Source organism: Sus scrofa, chromosome 6, assembly GCF_054392235.1.
Source record: "Sus scrofa isolate SSC_HxYL_T2T_F1_AM1 chromosome 6, Sscrofa_HxYL_maternal_Yorkshire_Landrace_v2.0, whole genome shotgun sequence".
NCBI lineage: Eukaryota > Metazoa > Chordata > Mammalia > Artiodactyla > Suidae > Sus > Sus scrofa.
Genome location: NC_139388.1, coordinates 24,280,721 through 24,302,834, shown reverse-complemented (window position 1 = coordinate 24,302,834; position 22,114 = coordinate 24,280,721). Strand labels below are relative to the sequence as shown.

Genomic DNA, 22,114 nt, shown 5'->3' with positions numbered 1-22,114 from the left:
TGAAAATGATGCCCAGATCAGGAGATGAGGGGGAAAGGGACACAATATGATGGGGAGGGTGGGGCAGAGACCGTATTGTACAAGCCCCTTTTAACCAGGATAAAGAGCTCAGATTTACTTTACATCAAAGAGGAGGCAATTGAAGGGCTCTAAAACCAAAGAATGACATGATCTGGCTTATATTTTTAAAAAGATTACTCTGGTTCTTGCATGGAAATGGGATTATAGGACCCAAGAATGAAAGCAGGAAACCCAGAAAGGAGATTGTTGCAATAGCTCAAGCAAGAAATTATCTTGGCTTTGAAGGCTGAGGTGGTCAATGGAAAGAAATGGAAGAAACAGATAGATCCAGATAAATTTTAATCTAAAGCTGACAGTATTGCCAATTGCACTGGATATGCAAGATAAAGAAGGTACTTAAGGTGACCCATAAAGTTTCTGACTTGAATAACCACGTCATGGGTGGGACCATGACAGAGAGTGGGATGACTCAGAGATGATCTCGTTATCAAAACAGACATCTTGATTCCTCTAATCATCTACAACAGAATGGATAATAGAATTTAGAGTCCTGTAGAAATCCCTACATGGAGTATGTAAAGGACCTTCTAGAAAATGTTACTATACTTTGATTCTTCTATATATCAATATACAAGTGACATAACTAGTCCCAGGTAGAAAACATCTAGCCAGCCTGATTATTTTATTTTTTTAGCTTTCTAGAAATGGAAAAAAGGGAAAACAAAACAAAACAAAACAAAAACCCTCTCTATCCTAGCGAGTTCACTCTTGGCTAGAGTATGATGGATTCATTTATAGGGAGTGTTTCTTAATGGCAAATGATGCATGATATCCTGAAATATGTATTATGCTTACCTTAAAGCAGGGAAAAGGGAACACGTAACTTTATGTTATAAACATAATAAATACATTGTCCAGGAAACATTCCCAAGGCATGTCCTTTTCTATGTAGTGGATGCTAATTCCCAGAGGAAGAAGCATTTTGGTCTCTGTGGTTTAGCTATGATAAAAAATAACAGAAAACAAACAAACCAACTTTTTTTTTTTTTGGTTTGTTTATTGCCACTTACTGATAACTCCATCCAGTTCTCCGGAAGTTGGGGAGTTTGGCACTTAATAAATGCTAGGTGCATAGAACTGAAGGGATATCAGTCTGGAGGAAAACATCTTACACAAAATAAGTATAAGACATTGTTATATAAAAAGCTATTTTAAAAGGATGCACTTTACTTGTAATGCACTTATTCTGCTATAAGCCCTGTGCTAGATGTTAATGGGGGCTGGACAAAGAAAATCAGATTCAACCTGTTTCCTTGAGAGCATCCAGGCTTCCATGGTAGCATAAACCAACATTTTTTATTTTTAATCATAGCATTGAGATTTGAAATCCGTTTCAGCACTTTCACGTTGATATAAGAGCACTGAGTCAAAATAACTGATGCTTCTTGAGTTTGGGGAAAGGTACAAAAATATTTACCAAGCTATGCAATACAGAAGAAGTTAGTTATTCAGTTAGTTAATAGGTGAGAGATGGAATGTATAAGCAAAAACAATATCAGAAGAGAAAAGCAGGAAGGCATGATGGATTCAAAGAACCTCTCAAAGAGACACAGTATGTGTCTTAAAATTTTGTAGGGATAAATCAAGAACTGACATTTACAGGCCCACTTATTTTTTTCCTATAAAAAATCAAAGAAATCTGGAGTTCCTATCGTGGCTCAGCAGAAACATATCTGACTAGTATCCATAAGGACACAGGTTAGATCCCTGGTCTTGCTCAGTGGGTTAAGGATCTGGCATTGCCATGAGCTGTGGTGTAGGTTGCAGATGTGGTGCAGATGTGGCTCAGATCTGACATTGCTATGGTTGTGGCTATGGCTGTGGCCAGCAGCTGCAGCTCTGATTTGACTCCTAGCCTGGATACCTACGTATGCTGCGCGTGCAGGCCTAAAAAAACTGAAAAAAAAAAAAAAAGAAAGAAAGAAAGAAAAAAAACACAAACCAATGGAATATAATAGTGTATTAATAAGAAATATATCATACATCTTATTTTAATGTGGTTCATCCTATACGAAGATAGTATGGTATATTTAGTTGACCATCAAAGACAAAATATCACTGAACATTTTAATAGCTACATTAGAAAAAATATCTGAGAGATCTCATGATCTTCTTGATGTTTGAAAAAAGATACAAGGAAAAAACCAGAAAACTAAGCAAGAAGCATAGATGGGAACTTCTTTAAGTTAATAATCTACCCAAATGCTACAACAAACAAAAGAATTAACAGGATTGTAAGGCATATTCCCTTAATGTGAGAATAAGAAAAGAATGGCTGTCCTCATTTCTTTGATTCGGCACAATACTGGACGGCCCGGCTACTACCATTATACAAGGAAAATAATAATAAAAAAAAAAACCAAAGATTTAAAGATTTATGGAAAGAGGTTTTAAGAGGTCATTATTAGCAGGTGACGTTACCATATACATAGGAAAGTTAACAGAATGAATAGACAAACTATTAATACTAAGCAGAGAGTTCAGTAAGGAGGTTCCTCAGAAAACCGAATATAGAACTACCTCATGATTCAGCAATCTCACACCTAGACATATATCTGAACAAAACCATGATTCAAAAAGATACATGCACCCCTATGTTCATTGCAGCACTATTCACAATAGCCAAGACATGGAGACAACCCAAAGGTCCATCAACAGATAAATGGATTAAGAAATGTGGTACATACACACAATGGAATACTACTTAGCCAGAAAAGAAGAACAAAATAATGCCATTTGCAGCAACAAGGATACAACTAGAGAGTCTCATACTAAGTAAAGTAAGTCAGCAAGAGAAAGACAAATGCCATATATCACTTCTATGTGGAATCTAAAATATTGCACAAATGAACCTATCTCCAAAATAGAAATAGACCCACTGACAGAGAGAACAGACTTGTGGTTGCCAAGGGGGATGGCAGGTGGGGTAGGAGGGAGTGGGATGAAGTGGGAGTTCAGGGTTAATAGAGGCAAACTATTACATTTAGAATGGGTAAGCAATGCGGTCCTACTGTGTAGCACAGGGAACTATATCCAATCTCCTGGGATAGACCATGATGGAAAATAGTACGAGAAAACATCTATTTGTGTGTGTGTGTGTGTGTGTGTGTGTGTGAAAGAGAGAGACAGAGAGAAAGAAAATGACTGGGTCTCTATGCTATACAGCAGAAACTCTATGCTATATAGCAGTAACACTACATCAACTAGACATCAATAAAAAAAAAAAGTAAGTAGGGAGTTCAGAAGGACAGCTACATATGAGGAATATACCATTGAGGAAGAGACTTTAAATGTTAAAGATGCCAATTATTCTAAACATCCATCTGCAATTTTCATCCATCACAATCAAAATTATAGCAGATTTCTGTGACCAACTCAACATCTTTCTTTTTTTTTCTCCAAATTTGATTTTAGTATTTATGGAACTCCATTCTTCAATATAAAATTTAGTAAGACTAGTGGAGAGTTGAAGAGGGAAGGCTATTTCTCACACTGACAGATGAACCACCAAGTTATGAGAATAAAACAAGAAAACAACAACAACAAAAACAATAAAACAGTAAATAAATCAATGAGTTCCTGCTGCAGGTGCAGAAACACACTCAAGTCCATGAATTGATAGTCAAACTAAGTATAGTCAGAAAAAAACGGAAATGCGAAAACAATAAGCTATACTTTAAACCCATGAGACAGGTCTATAAAGGCGGAGACCACCAAGTATTTGGTGAAAATATAAAATATGAGGAGTTTCATACAGTGCATCTACCTTGTGATCTAGCAGTGCTACAGCAGAGTATAAGTCCCAAAGAAATAAGTGAATAATCTAATATCATTCATTATACTGTGGGTTTTTTGTTGTTGTTGGAGGCACTGTATTCATTTACACAAGGAAAGTGGATATTAAGAGCTACTATGGGGCATTGAGAAGTAATAAAATAGATGCACAGAGGCCAACATATATCCATTTTGAAAATACTGTCAAACAAAAAAAACGCAAAATATGGAATGATCTTTATGGCACAATAGCATATATATTAATTCAAAGCACGTTTACACAAATACACATTTTACAAAGGATACATATCCAAGAATACCTAGTATTGCATCACCTGAGAAGAACGACTCAACTCTTTGAACTTGAGTTTCACTAAGGAAACACGCATATAAGTAAAAATAAAATAAATAACATGAGATATTTATGTGTTTATGATTTAGGGAAGTCCATAAATAACATAGGTCTTGGACTTAGTGTTCGGTAGAGAAGAAATATTAGCAAGAGGATGAGTGGTGTTCCAATTATGAAAGTTCACACATGGTAAGGAGTCTAGACATAGACGGGGAACTCCAGCCTATGGAATTTGTTCTGCAGAAAAATAGGAACTCATATGATATGGATATGGATAAGGGTTCTGAGTGAAAATTAAATTTGCAAATTACATTTCATACTTGGTGCCTTGCCCCAGTGATCCATCCTCCTCTTAGAGGTCATAATTAACATTTACAAACTAAAGATTCTCAGAAATCCTCTTGCAAAGGAAACATTCAATTTGTTTATTCTAGGATTTCTCAAATAAATTACTAATTTTTTAACTGAAATAAATCTTTCTAGATATATTTTCTGAAATAGAATTTCACTATTATTACTGGAATCAATAGACAAACTGGGGATTTTTAAGAAATAGAAGGGTATGATCAAATCTAATTTAATTCTCTTCCTGGTGCAGACATATTAAGGATGCCATTATCAATTTATTGAGCATCCACATGTACACAGCTATGGTAGTGTGACTGGAATAAGACAGTATGTCTACACAGAGCTAAGTGGAAAGAGAAACTTAACACATGGAGATAATTAGATGATATGACCTATTGCATATGACGCTGTCTCAGGAAGTTATAGAATGTGGGGAAGCTGTGAAGTCAGTGGGCATTCCAAAAAGAAAAGGCTCAAGGAAGGGCAGAAGGACCAGTAAAAGCAATATGCAAAAAGCTGAAACATGTCTTTTATACTTCCCCTTTAGGTGAAGGGGTTTCTGAAACCATTACCTTCATACTGGTTATTACAATAGTCAATTGACTAGTCTCTCCGTCTCTGATCTTCTCCCTCTTCAACTTTTAGAAATTTCTATTATCAAGTAAACCTCCTAAAATATCACGTTTATACATTTTTCTGCCACTAATCTAAAATGGCTCCCTAATCATTTAAAATTTTTTTTTTTTTTTTTTTTTTTTTTTTTTTTTTTTTTGGTTCAGCACATACTTGTAGAATTCATTATATACCAGGTCCCAGTAAAACATAGCCTCTGCCCAAAAGAAACTTCCAGGCTGGATTTTAGGCCATGGTGGAGAAGAGGGGGCTTATTATATTAAATAATTACCTCCAAGCCAACAAATGACCTGAGCTTTTCAATCAAAGTTTCCTCCCTTGCTTTGGTCAAGACAGGATCTCCCCTGTTTGCCATTGCTGAAACCATCCAGAAGAGCCCTTCCTACTGGTAGTCAACAACATACCTATTTATTCTTCAAGGTCCAGCTCAGTATTGGGTATGTGGTCACAAGATCAGATCTGAACAGCCAAAAGTTAGGCAGAAGTTCTAGTACTAATAACGAGAGGGTCCCGAGTGAATTATTTTTATAAATAAAGGAAACAGTCCCAGAAGGTCCAAATGTTGGACATGAAAAAGACTTACACTAGTTCAACATATACACTGTCTTTGAATAACAATCGTTACTTTGAGGGGGTTAATTGAATACTAACCCAATTCAAGGGAGGAGTTTATTTATTTATTTATTTACTCTCTTTAGGACTGCATCCATGGCATACAGAGGTTGCTAGGGCCGAACTGGAACTGTAGCTGCTGGTCTACACCACAGCCACAGCCATGTGGGATCCAAGCCATGTCTGTGACCTATACTACAGCTCATGGCAATGCTGGATCCTTAAGCTACTGAGCAAAGCCACGGATTGAACCTGTATTCTCATGGATGCTAGTCAGATTCATTTCTGCTGCGCCACAATGGGAACTCCTCAAGGGAGGAGTTTATTTGCCAGGTTTATGCACATGGAAATGATTGAGAGCTGTGAGTAACACGCCAATTTAAGGGACATAGTTCTTAGATTACATGCCCTTAAACATGCAATTATGTCTTTTGAGTTTACTGTCCTTCTCTATAAAGTGAAGGGAACTATATCACATCAGTTGCTTTCATAATTGCAACCGACTTTCCCATGTGCTGCTAATGGCTGGGGATGAGGCGGAAGATCACTGAGCAGTATCACAGAATTTCCACCCTCACTGCCTCCATCACTTGATTTTTAACTCTCCAGAAATTGTTGTTGTATTAACTGAGGTGACAAGTAAGTTACACTTGAAGGAAACTTTATTTATTTATTTATTTATTTATTTATTTATTTATTTATTTATGGCTGAACAAAATCTTTCTGGAAATTTTGCCCAACATTTTTCAAAAATCCCTTCCAACATGTCATAACCTTGTTTATATATTTATTTAAATATAGCTAATAGAACTCCGCATGGCCAAAAAAAAAAAAAAAAAAAAGGCAAAAAAAATCACTTTGAAGCTTTCCAAGTAGAGAAAAGAAAATACTTATATCCTAGTAAAAGGAACATAGAGATTTTGTTCTGTAACATTTTGTCTACAGTATCATAGAGGAAGGCAGGCATTTTGTACTAAGTTGTCATGGCCACCGTATAGCTGACTTGAAAATCTGTAAGAATTGATTATCAACCCTAGCAATGTTTGCAGTAGAAAGAAGTATTTCCATGCGGTATTTTCTACTTTCTGGAATGTTCCTGAATGGTCCATGTTGAATCAATGGAGTACTAGTCTTTTATAGTCAATCATTCACATAAGTTAGGTTCATATTATTTCTGTATTTGTGTAGGACAGTATTCTGGGATGGGAGAAGGTAGAAATCATTTTTTTCTAGCTTCATAACTCATAATGATTTTGTAATCACACGGCAAAATGACCACTCTCTTCTCCTCTATCCAATTCTGATAGTCCAGAAAGATGACACATATGCGGCACCAAGACTCTCAGTGGAGAATTATAAACTCTCCTAAGTGTACCTGTGGGACAGCGATGAAAATCTCTTCAAGATTATTTCCTAAAATGCGTTAAGTCCACATCTAGACAGAGGTGTAGAAATAAGATCATTAAACCAATTTTCTACTCTGAACCGACCAATTTAACACTCCAAATGTAAAATCTTTCTGATCATCTGGGGAGAATGTGATGAGTGACATAAAAGTTAAAAAATTTGGCAGCAACATGGATGGAACTAGAGATTATCATACTAAGTGAAGTAAGTTAGAGAGAGAAAGACAGATACCATACGATATTACTTATATCTGGAACCTAATATACAACACAAATGAACGATTTACAAAAAAGAAACAAACTCATGGACATGGAGAACAGACTGTGGTTGCCAAGAGGGAGGTGGAGGGAGTGGGATGGGTAGGAGTTTGGGGTTAGTAGATGCAAACTATTGCATTCGGAGTGGGTAAGCAATGAGGTCCTGCTGTACAGCTCAGGGAACTATCTTGTGATGGAACATGATGGAAAATAATATGAGAATAAGGATGTGTATATATATATATATATATATATATATATATATATATATGTGTGTGTGTGTGTGTGTGTGTGTGTGTATAACAGTCACTTTCTGTACAGCAGAAATTGACATACCACTGTAAATCTACTATAATAATTTAAAAAAAAAAAACAGATTTAAAATTGTCTCTTCTAACCATGCAGTTCACTTGCAACTATATGGTTTACTCCATGGCTGTGACGTATGCCGGCGGTTGTAGCTCTGATTCGACCCCCTGGCCTAGGAATGTCCATATGCCACAGGTTTGCCCCAAAAAAGAAAAAGAAAAAAGAAAGAAAGAAAGAAAGAAAACCCAATTAAGAGAGCAATAATAACTTTAAAAGAGCAATAATAACTTTTCTGGGATCCCACTCTAACATTATGATGAGTCTACTTCTTATGATTATTTTCTTTGTTTCTGGTTTGTTGATTGGCTCACTCATGGCCCAGTTTTCTCTGGCATCATACTTTGACCCCTGCATTCTATTCTGCTCCAAGACTTGGTGGCCAATAAGGATGTGGAGCAGCCCAAAGCTAACCACAGAAATGAACCCATCAACATTCTTAGTCTTAACTGGAAAACGAAACTAAATAGCTGCAGGAAATTGGAGAAAGAGTTGAAGTTTTATGAGTACTGCAAGTGACAGAAACTATGGCAAAGGAAAGCCATAGTTGTTCCCTTTGATTTTGTGGAATCTCACTGCCCGTTAGGGGACAAAATAAGGACATAAAGAGAAGTAGGAACAAAGGAAGTAGAAGACTTGAACTGTTTATTGATCAGCTATTATGGGATATTGTTTTCACAGGTTTGTAGGAGTTGTCAATAAAATAAGTGCTATTTTTTTTTCTTTTTTAGGGCCACACCTATGCATGTGGAAGTTCCCAGGCTAGGGGATGAATAAAAATTGGAGCTGAGGCCTAGGCCACAGCCACGGCAACACTGGATCCAAGCTAACTATGCTACAGCTTGCAGCAACGTCAGATCCTTGACCCACCGAGTGAAGCCAGTGATCAAACCTACATCCTCAGAAAGACAATGTCATGTCCTTAACCCACTGAGCCACAAGGGAAATGCCACCTAGGTGCTATCTTTATCACCAGGCTACAGATTAAGAAACTGAGACTCCTAAATATGAAGTAGCTAGATGAAAAATCACATTTTCACCTGATTACAAAGCCTGACATTCACAGCCCATGAGTGCCATCAGGTGACAGTTCTAGCAGGGGCTCAAAACATGATCTCACTTATTTGCATCCGTAGGACTTCTGTAAGATTTTCAAGTCACTCCATCGTGGCAGTTTTACAAAGTTCTACTTTCAAATAAAATCAAAACATCCCCTGTTTTTCGTGTAATCCTTAATCTGCTATTTTCTCTCACCTCCAGCAACACCAGGCTTTTATCCATTACTTATGAAGAATTTGGGAAACCTGTCACTTTTTGCTGGGGCTTTCATAATATCCACTAGATAGCTGTGTTTAGGATCAGTATGTTCTAGCTTATCCTTATCCCTGTGAATGCAATTCCGGAAATTCCACTTTGCAACTATAAAGCTCTATCTGATTCGATCCAAATTCAAATTCAATGTAATAAATCAAGAATATTTCAATGTTTCTTACACTTATGACATAGGTAGTAACTGACTGTGACATCAAGATTTCCAGACACTGTGAGTCTGTGCTTGTCCTAAACTATTGTGAGCAGATGTTTCCTCAAGACATCTGGCAGGAAAAAAGGTATGTACCTCTGCTAATGATACTAGGAGATGAAACTATTAAAATCTCATTCACGGAAGGGAAATTAGCAGACATACATGTGAAATAATTTTCTGTTTACCCACTTGGTATGAAAAACTTTGTATACCTATCTACCATGCCAAAAAAAAAAAAAAAAAAACCATTTGTTACATAGTTGCTTTTTCAGCCAATGTTTATATTGGGTTCCCTCATCTGCAAGAGGCTATTCTAATAGCGTGTGTATGTGTGTGTGAGTGTGCTTGCAGGATGCAACAGCTAAAGCATACACACCAAAATACAAAAATATGTACATATGTGCATACATACATACATATATATTTATTTATTTATTATAGAAAATGTTATGTAGTTGGCAGTGCAAGTCTGTACAAGTGTGTCCTCTACAAAATGCCCAGGCAGGAGTTCCCGTCATGGTGCAGTGGTTAACAAATCCGACTAGGAACCATGAGCTTGCGGGTTCGATCCCTGCCCTTGCTCAGTGGGTTAAGGATCCGGCGTTGCCGTGAGCTGTGGTGTAGGTTGCAAACGCGGCTCAGATCGTGCGTTGCTGTGGCTCTGGCATAGGCTGGTGGCTACGGCTCCGATTAGACCCCTAGCCTGGGAACTCCCATATGCCACGGGAGCGGCCCAAGAAATAGCAAAAAGACAAAAATAAATAAATAAATAAATAAAATAAATAAAATAAATAAATAAATAAATAACAAAATGCCCAGGCAAAGGGACACAAGTAGCGGCATAAATCTAGCCAGACTACCCACCAATCCATGTGTCATGGTGTGGGTCTGTGCCAGCCAGCTTGGGGGAAGGATGCTTTTTTGCAATCCATCTCCCAGAGGAAAATATTTCTCTAAATCATACAGACACTCTAAGAAATGTAGAGTGCTGAAGTACTATAAGGAAATATTTTGAGATTTCAAGAAAGAAAATAATAAGGGAACTTGATGCCGCTGGGTTATCTGTGAAGTTATCAAATAATAAAATGACATATATAAGGAAAAGTCAACAGGGAAACATAGAGAGGTAAGGTAGATCACTGGATAGAAGATCCCTAGGTTGGGAAAAACTTGAGTAACTTGAAGAAATAAGCATGTGGCTAGCCTGTATTGGGAGAAAAGGAATTTAATTATGAGTTGATGTTGAAGAGATAAGCAGCGGGCCAATCATATATGATCTTGTAGGATACTATGGTGAATATTTATATTTATTTTTATTGTTAGTCTATCATAAAAATCATATCTTTTTTTTTCCCTTCATTTTTGGACTCCCTGCAGCATATGGAGTTCCTGAGGCCAGGGGTCTGATCCAAGCTTCAGTAGAGACCTAAGCCGCAGCTGTGGCAAAGCTGGATCCTTAACTCACTACGCTGGGCAGGGGATTGAATCTGCATCCCAGGGCTCCCAAGGCTCCACCCATCCCATTTTGCCACAGAGGGAACTCTAGGAAATCATATCTTAAAGACAGGATGAACACAAGTGCTGAAGGTAAGATGGATGAAAAGATAAGACTGGAGTATAAAAGAAAGCTTTCTACAGGAGAAGTGATTCTAGGCATCACTGGCATATAAGTGCTCCTTAGGACTGAAATCATATAGTAGATGTAAAGGAAAGTCCCTCTGCTTACTCTCTACTCAATGAATACTTCTGTTTCCACACACTAAGCAATTCTTCAACTAGTAGGTGCACGTCAACCGGGTGTCCTACAATTCAAATCAGTTCTGACAATAAATACCTGGAGATAGCATCAGATTCCACAGACTGTATGGTCAATTCGGCAAGACTGTCCCCACGTCAGATATCACTCATGAGTCCAGATTGTCACCTGTGCATCTCACCAACCTGCCATAATTTGGAGGTTCCAACAACTCCCTCCTTGAGTTTGATCATTTGCTAGAATAGCACACAGAACTCAGAAAAACAATCTACTTATCATCACCAATTTATTTGAAAGGATATTTCAAAGGATATAAAAAAATAGTCAGATAGAAGAGGTGCATAGGGCAAGGTATGGGGGAAAGGGTGCAGAACTGTCATGCTCTCTCCAGGTGTACCACTCTCCCAGCATCTCCATGTGTTTAGTAACCTGAAAGCTCTCTAACCTCCCTCCCCATACCTTGCAGGGGGAGGGGGTGGTTTGAGGAGGCTTTATTACATACATAAGATTGATTAAATCAATGGCCACTGGTGATTGGTTCAACCTCCAGGCTCTCCCTTTCCCATGAGTTACAGGGTGGGACACAAAATTCCAAACCACTAATCACAGAGTTGGTTACCTTGGCCAGCCCCCACTCCTTTGGGGCTTTTAAAAAGCTATTTCATTAACATAAACTCAGGTGTAGTTGAAAGAGGCTTATTATGAATAACAAAGGATAACTTTACCACTTAGAAAATTCCAAGGGTTTATGAGTTAAGCACCAGAAAGAGTATCAAAAACCAAATTTATATCTCTTATTATAAATCACTATATCACAGTATATAAAGGGACTTATAACTTACCTTCAGGGGTAAATTTCTTTAGAGAACTAATTTTAGGAGTATGTGGAATCAGAGGAGGATATTCTAAATTTATATATATTTTTAATTTAAATATTGAAGACACCAGAGAGTATCTGATATTATTAGTGTTAAACCAGCAAATAAAAATAGGATGGCAAGAGAAGATTAAGAGAGGATAATCAACTGTAGGATGATACTCCTGGACAAGTGTAAAACTAATAAACAGAACCCTCAATTAAGTAGAATTTGGAGACCAGAAGAGGAAGCTCTTATGCCCTGTGACAATAGCAGAGCCCACAAGAAGACTCTTCTTTCTTGGCAAGGACTCAGCCAATGAAAAGCCATGGACTTTTTGTTTACACTAGCCTTCCCAGTTTCCTTTTCCTTTCTATATGAGAATTCTCCTTACCTTGTATAGGAGCTGAAATGTGACTCACCAAAGTTGCAGACCCTGCGTTGCAATTCTCGGCCGATCCAGAATCAACTTGTCTTTGCTGGAGAAATCTCTTGCAGTCCATCTCAGGTCCATGCACAGTGGAAGCTACAATCCAGAGAAGATGTGGAAGATTGGTCTTTGACAGGAGGGGCTCTATTTTCTTACTCGTAATAAGGAGGAACAATGAATGGCCTGTGCATTCACACATTTTATTATAAAAGTATCTCTTAAAGTCTCGTTATGTTTATAATTACTGTGCTAGATGCCGGACACACACAGGTTGGCAAGACTAACGTGGTCACTGCCTCATGGAACTTTTATTTACTTGCCATTTCTGGCAGATGAAGGAAGGCAGGATTTCCCACCCCAAAATGCGCATGTTTGGCAAAAGGATTATTTCACGTTCATTGTTTCCTTTTTGTTTTTGTTTTGTTTTGATTTTTTTAAGGCTCATTATTTTTAAGATACTACAGAGATAAGAAAGGCTCTAAAAACTGAGCAGAAGTTCCCTTTTGTAAGAGATATTTACATCTATAAAGGGGAAATAAGGGTGTCTTCCTCTGAGTACCAGGAAGGGGAACTGACTAAATCTCTAGAAACTCTCATCAAGGGAGAAAGCAGGGACTTAAATGTGAGAAACAACCAGATCCTTATTTACTGTGCTTTTCCTGGTAACATCTCATTACTGCCTCACCTCACCCCCCAACATCTTTCTTGGGTCTTTAGCTGGAGATGGTATTTAGGGTTACGGCCATTTAGAGAGACTTATTGAATTTTCCTGGGTCTCTCCCATGTATGCAAGAAGTAAACATGTTGTTAAACTTCTATTTGTTTGTTTTTGTTAATCTTTTTATTACAGGAGGGTCTTAGCCAAGAACCTAGAAGAGTGAAACAGAACATAAAACATTGACCAGCTGAAACTGGCTTTACCTCTTCAAATGGGTTGACTGATTAATCAAACTTTGGGTTATTTTACAGAGATGGCACTGCACATGTGCAACATGGGAACCTGTCTCCAAGATGACCCCAAACGAAGACTCTTTCGTCTATAAAACTCAAAGGAAGGAAGCATTGTCAGTGGAGCCCTTTATAAAGCAAGAAGTCCTTCAATAAAGGAAATCTACCTTGCAGTGGCATGAGTAGCTTATACAGACTGATTCAAAACTGGCCAGTGAGGTAGTTCCCTTGCAGTGCAGTGGGTTAAGGATCTGGCATTGTTACTGCCATGGCTTGTGGGCTGCAGCTGTGGTGTGGGTTCAACCCTGGCCTGGGAACTCTGGCATGCCACAGATAAGGCCAAATTAAAAAAAAAAAAGTGAACAACAACAACAATAGAACTAGCCAATCAGCTTCCAAGGTTGAAATTCTCCTAACCCCTTAAATTTCCTGGGTCAGGGAGAGAGATTTGAGCCCTGCCTCCTGTTTCCTTGCTAGTGGACCTTGCAATAAAGCTCTTTCTTTTCTCAAAAGCCAATGCCATGGTATCAGTTTCTATGTATTGGGCAGGGAACCCTTGCTGGATAACAAGGGTACAGGAAAAATGATTTTTCCTCCCTTTCGCAGACAGTAAATAAACAAAAATAAACAAATAGATGGAATGATTTAAAGATAAAAAGGCAGTTTAGATGGAATGAGAGTAATTAGAGAGGAGAGTTTACAAAGAGCAGCCAAAGGGGGGCCTCGCTGAAGAGGAGGCATTTGTGCAGAGACCTACTTGAGGGTGTGAGCTGTGTTCAAATTTGAAGCAGGAATGCTGAGGAAAGCAAAGAGGAAAGGAGGTCAGAAGAGAGAGGAAAGCCCCCGATGCTGCTTCTAAACAAAAACATAGTTATGCCTCAGCAAGAGGCAGGTGATGTTGCAGCTACTTGTGGTTAAAATAATTAAAAAACAAAACAAAACAAAACAAAAAAACAAAAAAAAAACCAACCCTCTAATGTCAGCACATTTGAAAAAGAAATCTACCAGCAGATCACCCTGAGGCTCTTGACCGTGGATCCCACATCATGCCTTTTTTTTTTTTTCCTGAGCATTTTGAGGTAAGTCTCTGCATGGTGTCCCTGTTTCAATATTCCATTTAATCTTAAAAAACAAACAAAAAAATCACCTAGATGTTGTGCAAAGCTAGTTCTCAAACCTATTGCAAGCATTACTGCAGTCTCCAATCGCTGGTGAAACACTGCAACCTGATGTTTCAGCTGCTACAAAGTTTCTGGTTCCTTCAAGGAATGTTCCACATTTCATCGGTATAATGATAGAGTTTATGATTATCTACAGTATGTAATTACGTCCATTAATAGTAACAGTGCAGTTTTACATTAATTATAATGAGAATTAATGGGTAGTTACATAGGTTTTCAGCTACAAGGAAAATATTGGGTACCAATTACTCTTGTATAGCTGAAAATGAATTTATGCATAAATTTACTTTGGTAATTTTTTTAGGAAATTATAAGATTTCAAGTTCCAGTTATGATGAATTATAGAAATTAGAAAAAATATATAGGAGATGGGAAATTAGACTTTGGAACACTAAAGGGAAGGAATGGAGGAGGCAGTCTGGCACGGGGTTAAGGAGATAAAGGCAGACAGACCTGAATTAAAACCCAGTAACTGCCACTTACTGGCTCTTATTTAAACTTTCCACCCTTGATTTCTTCCTTATTTGAATAAGTCAGGGCTCATGATAAAGACTGCCCTGAGTTGTACCAAAAAGAGATAATTTTGTAAATTTTCAGCATGCTGCCTGGTATATCATAAATACTCAATAAATGGTAGTTGCATAAATGGAGAAGAAGAAGGCAGGTTGCTGTAATAAGGGCTTAGTAAATGTATATGTGTATTTTCCATAAAGATCTAAGAAAAGGTAAACTCATGGCTTAGAACCATACTCAGTGATATCCATAAGAGAATATGGACCAAAAATAAGTGAGGCTGAGTGAGGCAAGAAGTGGCTATGGAAATGATATTTCATGGCCCATAAAATCAAAAAGGCATCACAATTTTGAATGGAAGACCAACCACAGTTAGAAAATAAATTCCCTCCTGGCATGCATATTATCCATAATAAGGCAAAATGAATTTACAAGCATCTCACTGAAAGGCAGAGGAGTGAGATACGAAAATTCTTTAGGTGCCTAGGGCTGGTTAAGAGAGATTAATGTGGAATAGAAATTACTACTAATTTAGGACTTGCAAAATGCCTTCAAATGTTTACATGAGCTTTAATGCCCTAAGCATTTCTCAGTCTCTTTCTCCCTCCCCTCTTTCATACCTATGTTCCTCAAAGTGACTGTTTTCACCTGGAAGGTTGGCAGAATATTTCTCTCCGCATGGGAAGAGACAGTAGCTTTCTATACACTTTAAAATACACCGAATCTTAAATTTCTCAGTTTCATTTATGAAGTCACCCAATTCCTCCTGGCAACCATTGTGGTAATTAGGGCAGGGGCAGCTCATTTTTGTGTCTGGCAAATATTTGCCTTGAACTCTATGAAGATACATTCTCCTTCCTTCATCTAATTAATCTTAAAGGTCTCTCCATGCTTTCAGACCAGAGAAAGAGAAGGCAAAATACCTGAACAATCAGGGCCGTCAATAACAATTCTTCATGTGCATTTGTCTTTCTCTTATCCACTGCCTCAATTAAGAACACATCAGCATTATGAAGAAAAGAAAATACCTCGACATTTTCCAAATCTTGACAAAGGACAGAGGCTTCAGTAATGAGATTTGCATCCCCTCCTGGATTTCCTACTGCAGGGTCTATAAGTGTCCCATGCAGAAGGCTGTCAAGCAGGCTTGGGAACAATATTACAAACAAAAGCTCCCTGGTGGAGCCAGAAAAGGCACCCTCTGTCTTCTGCCTACAGATCGGAAATGACCTCTGCTTGAAGCCCTTGCCTTCATTAGCAGAAAATTCTTTGCTTCATATTTGGAGACATGGGCTCAAGTGATGCAGGCTAATGTTCTCTAAATTGGTTTAAGATTAGACCTCAGCCCTAATATCCTGCCATATTTAGAGTCTTAAAGAATCCTAATTTCCTCCAAAGGGAGCCTAATTTAATCTCTCTTTCAGGTGGGCTCTTAGAAAAGCGTACTGCAGCTCACAGTAACCCTAGACCTCTTTCTCCACTTTCAATACCTTCCAAATTGGCTTTTCCCATAAATCAGTAGCAGTGATGTGTGAGAAGACTTCATTTGGGCCTCACAGGGCACCATGTCTGTTACATACATGACCAAATAAAAATAAGGGCTCATTCTAGGGAGAACTATTTTGAATTCATCAGATGAGCTACTGTCTTGCTGAATCTCCTCCTGAGCTGCTGATGAACAGTAAACATATACTGATAATAAGAGAGAGTGCCTACCCAGCTCTTAACCAGAGGAGAGGCCAATTGAAAAGCATGAGAAAAAGAATGTATGTATGTATATATGTATGACTGGGTCACTTTGCTGTATTGTAGAAATTGACAGAACCCTGTAAATCACTGTATTGGAAAAAATAAAAATAAAAAAAGTCAGTGGACAATCAAGAATCAAGACTCACATGGAATCCAAATCGAACAATTCACAGTATAGTTCAGAGCTTTTTTTTTGGCTGTGCCCAAGCATGTGGAAGTTCCCAGGTCAGGAATTGAACCCACACCACAGCAGTGACCTGAGCCATAGCAGTGAAAACACCAGATCTTTAAAACCCTCTGAGCCACCAGGGAAATCCCTAGCTGAGATCATTTTCCTTGGCCATGCCTCCTTTCCTTCTTGTATTAAACAATAAACTAGAGACTTTGTAATTAGTGAAACAACTAACATACATTTTAATACCACACAATTGTCACTGTAGATTTTAAGTATCGTAATGGAGCAAAAAGCTTATAAAATTTCTTTCTTTTTTTTTTTCTGTCTTCTTGAGGCCACACCTGAGGCATATGGAGGTTCCCAGGCTAGGGGTCAAATCAGAGCTACAGCTGCCGGCCTGGCCCATGCTTCGGCCTCAGCAATGTGGGATCCGAGCCGCATCTGCTACCTGCACCACAGCTCATGGCAATGCCGGATCCTTAACCCACTGAGAGAGGCCAGGGATTGAACTCCCATCCTCATGGATCCTAGTCAGGTTTGTTAACTGCTGAGCCACAACAGGAACTCCCTAGAATTTCAATATATGTTCTTTTTATCCATTCATCTATCCATTTATTCACTCCTTTAATAAATCTTTATTTTTGGTTTATTCTTAGGCCATATTATAGACAGTTGGATAACATCACTGAACAAAAGAGCCATAGCATCAGCAATCCAGGTACTTACAGTATCGTGAAGGAGACAGACAACAAACAATAAACATAAAACAATATTCTGTTGTAGAAACCTGTGATTTCACTGAATGTTAATCTTATTTTACATGTTTTTTATAAACTTCTCTGAATCCATTTATCCACAAAACTCTACCTCTTTATAGCACTTTTAAAGTCAAATTGTGTGTGTGTGTGTGTGTGTGTGTGTGTGTGGAGGAGGGAAAATGACCTAAATACAGCAATTTGCCTGAATTTAGGTATTAATTAACTTATAAATGAAGAGAGGATCCCAGTTGAAGTCATGCTGCTACTACTATGCTGCACTACCTCTAAGAAACAGAGCTAGAGAAATGAATGAATAAAAGCAGAATTTTTTAAAAAATGTTTTTTTCTTTCTGTGAATTCTATGCGTTCTGACAGAACTCAACCACTATTCTGGCTCTCTCTCCCTCTCTTTCTTTAATCTTTTTCCCTTCTAACCTTCCCTTCACGTCTCACCTCTTTTTTTTTTAATAATAAAATACATATAAAAGAAAGCTTCAAGCCCCCTGAGTACACTTAGGTTAAAAGGCTAGTGGTTCAGTTTAGGGGTTCGTGCTGTGTTTATGGTTTCTTTTGGTTTTCCTGATTTTCCAACCCCCCTCCTCTATTTGCTACAAAAAAAAAGAAGCGGAAGAATCTCCTTTTTTATCTGTCCTTTACCTTTCTCGCTTATTATCCTTCCCCTCAAAAAAAAAAAAAAAAAAATCTTCAGGATGCTTCTCTTCTCTCCCAAATGTCCTTACCAAGGATTCTTGGACTCTAGCACTTGGGCTCTATTCTATACTTATTTTCACATTAAAAATAATAAATAAAATGCCTTCTACTTTGCAATGAAATTATAGTTTTATTGATCATAGAGATGTCCTAATATAATGCAAAAATCCATTTAGCATTTCCCTTTCTTCATATTATTATTGTTTTTAATAAAATGACAACCCTTCCTTATCTTCTTTTCAGGAGTCTAATATTTCTGCTCCTCTGTGCTGTCAGAATGACTTGCTACCCACCCAATATTTGCAGCAAACTTAATAGACTTTCACAATATCCCTGAGACAATAAAATCCAGTCCTTAAGAGGTGGGAATTAGAGGGAAAATATCTGTGCGAAAGGTAACACACAAACACAGACACCACTGCATTCTCTGCTGGACTGCTCCTTTCCCTATTCCATGCAGAACAAAAAAATATATATATACTGTTAATGCTTCAAAAATATTTATTTTTGGCATGTTTAAGCTGCTTATTGAACCTGTTGATGTTCCTTTAGTGGGAACTTGTCTTATAATAAATAATCTTGTCAACACAAAGTAAGCCAATTACAAATAAAATGATTTTCATAGGCAATATAACAGTTCTCAATTTTTCAAGGTTTTTAGCTGTTTCTGTTCCCTAGATACTTACTAAAAGTATCTATATATATACATATATATACATACATACATACACACACACACACACACACATATATATAAAGTAATAGCATTACCATGCAATTTAGGGGCCAGAAACTCCCACTCAATTCCCTAAAAATATCTCCATAATATCATTGCACTAATATTACTATAATCTATGACTGGGAGATTCTTATTTTCTCTGCCTCATTCCTTTCTTCCTCACACCACCCAGGTACAATTTCAACTATGCCCCTCTGCCTTTCTTCTGGAAACAACAAAACGGAAAAGTAAAAATTGCACGTTAAATGACCTACCATATATCCAAATATGTGTAGCAATTCTCCATAAATGATGTGGACCTGATGTTTCCTCAATAAAACTAATTTTCAAAAGTTTTCTGTTTTCCAAGAAGTACTGTAAGACTCTGTACTGGTCAATTTTACTTCAATTCTATCCTTGATAAAATGAAGATCTAAATAATCACCAGTTTGGGAGTTCCTGTTGTGACGGAGTGGTTAATGAATCCGACTAGGAACCATGAGGTTGTGGGTTCGGTCCCTGGCCTTGCTCAGTGGGTTAAGGATCTGGTGTTGCCATAAGCTGTGGTGTAGGTTGCAGACGCAGCTCGGATCCCCCATTGCTGTGGCTCTGGGGCAGGCCAGTGGCTACAGCTTTGATTCCACCCCTAGCATGGGAACCTCCATGTGCCGTGGGAATGGCCCAAGAAATAGCAAAAAGACAGATAAATAAATAAATAAATAATAATCACCAGTTTGACAGAAAGTGCGTTAAGTCAAAGGGCCAAATCACTCTTTCTCTCTTCTCCAAATTCACCTCCTTCCATTGCCATGCCCCTTTACTTACACCTCTGGGCTTTGGTATTTGTGATTTTCTTCCACTTTGAATGCCTCAGTTACACTCCTCCCTGTACATCTAGGAAATTCCAATTCTTCCTCAACGAACAACAACGCTATTGTGAGGGCTTCCCTAAGTCCCAGGACATCCAGTCCTTGCAGACAGAGGAAGAGGTGGCTGCAAGGGAAACACAGGGGCGACGTATTGCCTAGCAAGAAGGTAAACACAGAAGGGATACAATCAATTTTTCCTATGCCTGTTCACTCACTCTGTCATTAACTTCCAGAAATTAGGCATCATTATTTCCTTGTGGCCTAGCAGAGAACTTCATATATAGCACACACACAGTGAATGTTGGTTTCCTATGTGTAATGATGCCCTACTTTTTCAGTCTCACTGCAGGCCAGAAATTCATTGGCAGCAACAATAACAAACCCTGGGGAATGCAGCCAAGAATCTAATTTCCAGATTTATCACATTAGATTATTTAAAATGTCCACTTTTCAGTAACAAACAACAAAATATGCAATAAGACAACAAAGTATGGTCTACATACTAAAAAAAAAAAAAAAAAAAAAATCAGCCAACATACAGTGTCTCTGAAAATCCCAACCTGTACTTACTAGACAAAGACTTTTAAAAAGTTATTTTAATATGTTTTAAAAAATAAAAGAAACCATAGCAAAGAATTTAAGGAAAGTGTGAATCACCAAAGAGAAAAGATCAATAAAGAGAAACAAATTATTAAAAAGAATGAAGTGGAAATTCTGGAGTTGAAAAGCTGAAATTCTGGGAGTTCCTGCTGTGGGTCAGCAGAAATGAACCCAACTAGTATCTATGAGGATGTGGGTTTGATCCCTGGCCTCGCCCAGTGGTTTAAGGATCCGGTGTTGCTGTGAGCTGTGGTGTAGATCTCAGATGCAGCTCCGATCTGCCATTGCTGTGGCTGTGGTGTAGGCTGGCATCTGTAGCTCTGATTCTATGGACCCCTAGCCTGGGAACTTCCATATGCTGCGGGTGTGGCCCTAAAAAGACAATCAATCAATCAATCAATCGATCAATCAATATATAAATAAATAAGACGTTACTACACATCCACTAAAATGGCCAAAATCTGGAACACTGACTACAACAAATATTGGTGAGAACGTGGAGCAACAGGTATTCTCATATACTGCTGGTAGGAATGCAAAATGATTTAGACACTTCAGAAGACAGTTTGGGGATTTCTTAGACACTTCAGAAGACAGTTTGGGGATTTCTTACACACCTAAACATACTCTTACCATCTGAGCCAGAAATCGTGCTCCTTGTATGTTCCACATGGACAGCATTGCATTTCTACTTATGTATACCTGGCAAAGTGCTCACCGCCCACAGTTTGTTTTCCATCCATCATCAAACAATGGACTCCCTTTACCCACTTCGCCCTCCCCTGACCCTGCATCTTCTTCTCTCATAGCCACCCCTCTGTTCCCTGTACCTAAGTGTTGGTTTTTGTTTGAGAGGCTTATTTTTGTTTATTAGCTTTTTATATACCACAGATAAGTGAAAGCATGTAGTATGTTTTTCTTCATATGACTTATTTCACTTAGCATTTTCCCTCAAGGTCCATCCATGTTGTTGTTAAGTAGCAAGACTTCATCTCCTTTCATGGTCAAGTATATCCCACTGTGTGTGTGTGTGTGTGTGTGTGTGTGTGTGTGTGTGTGTGACATCTTCTCTAGTCGTTCGCCTGCTGATGGGCACTGATGCTGTTCCCATATCTTGGCTACTGTAAACAACGCCACATTGAACATGGGGGTACAGATATCTTTTCAGATTAATGTCTTTATAGTTTCTGGATAGCTAGCCAGAAGTGGGATAGCTGGATCATGTGGTAGTTCTTTTCTTAATTTTTCGTGGAATCTCCATGCTGTCTTTTATACCGGCTGCACCAATATATACTCCCACCCTTAGTGTATGAGGGTTCTCTTTTCTGTAAAAGACATACTTATATTAAAACATAAATGTTTTGATAGATACACAACAGGAAAAAATATTATGTGTAAACAGACATGAAAAGAGAGATGGAATGGCTATAGTAACAGCAGATAAAACAGACTTTAAGATGTCACTATATGAAGCAAACTGATAAAATTGAACAT

General features: G+C 38.1%; 1 long non-coding RNA gene across 2 annotated transcripts in view; it reads right to left on the bottom strand.

Moving 5' to 3' along the window:
- Positions 1 to 22,114, bottom strand: part of LOC146402255 (uncharacterized) — a 912,822-nt gene that overhangs the window by 120,305 nt on the left and 770,403 nt on the right. For both annotated transcript variants that reach the window (XR_014805845.1, XR_014805844.1), the window contains one exon: positions 12,391 to 12,494. This is a non-coding gene — a long non-coding RNA (uncharacterized LOC146402255). The remainder of the gene's footprint in view (positions 1 to 12,390; positions 12,495 to 22,114) is intronic.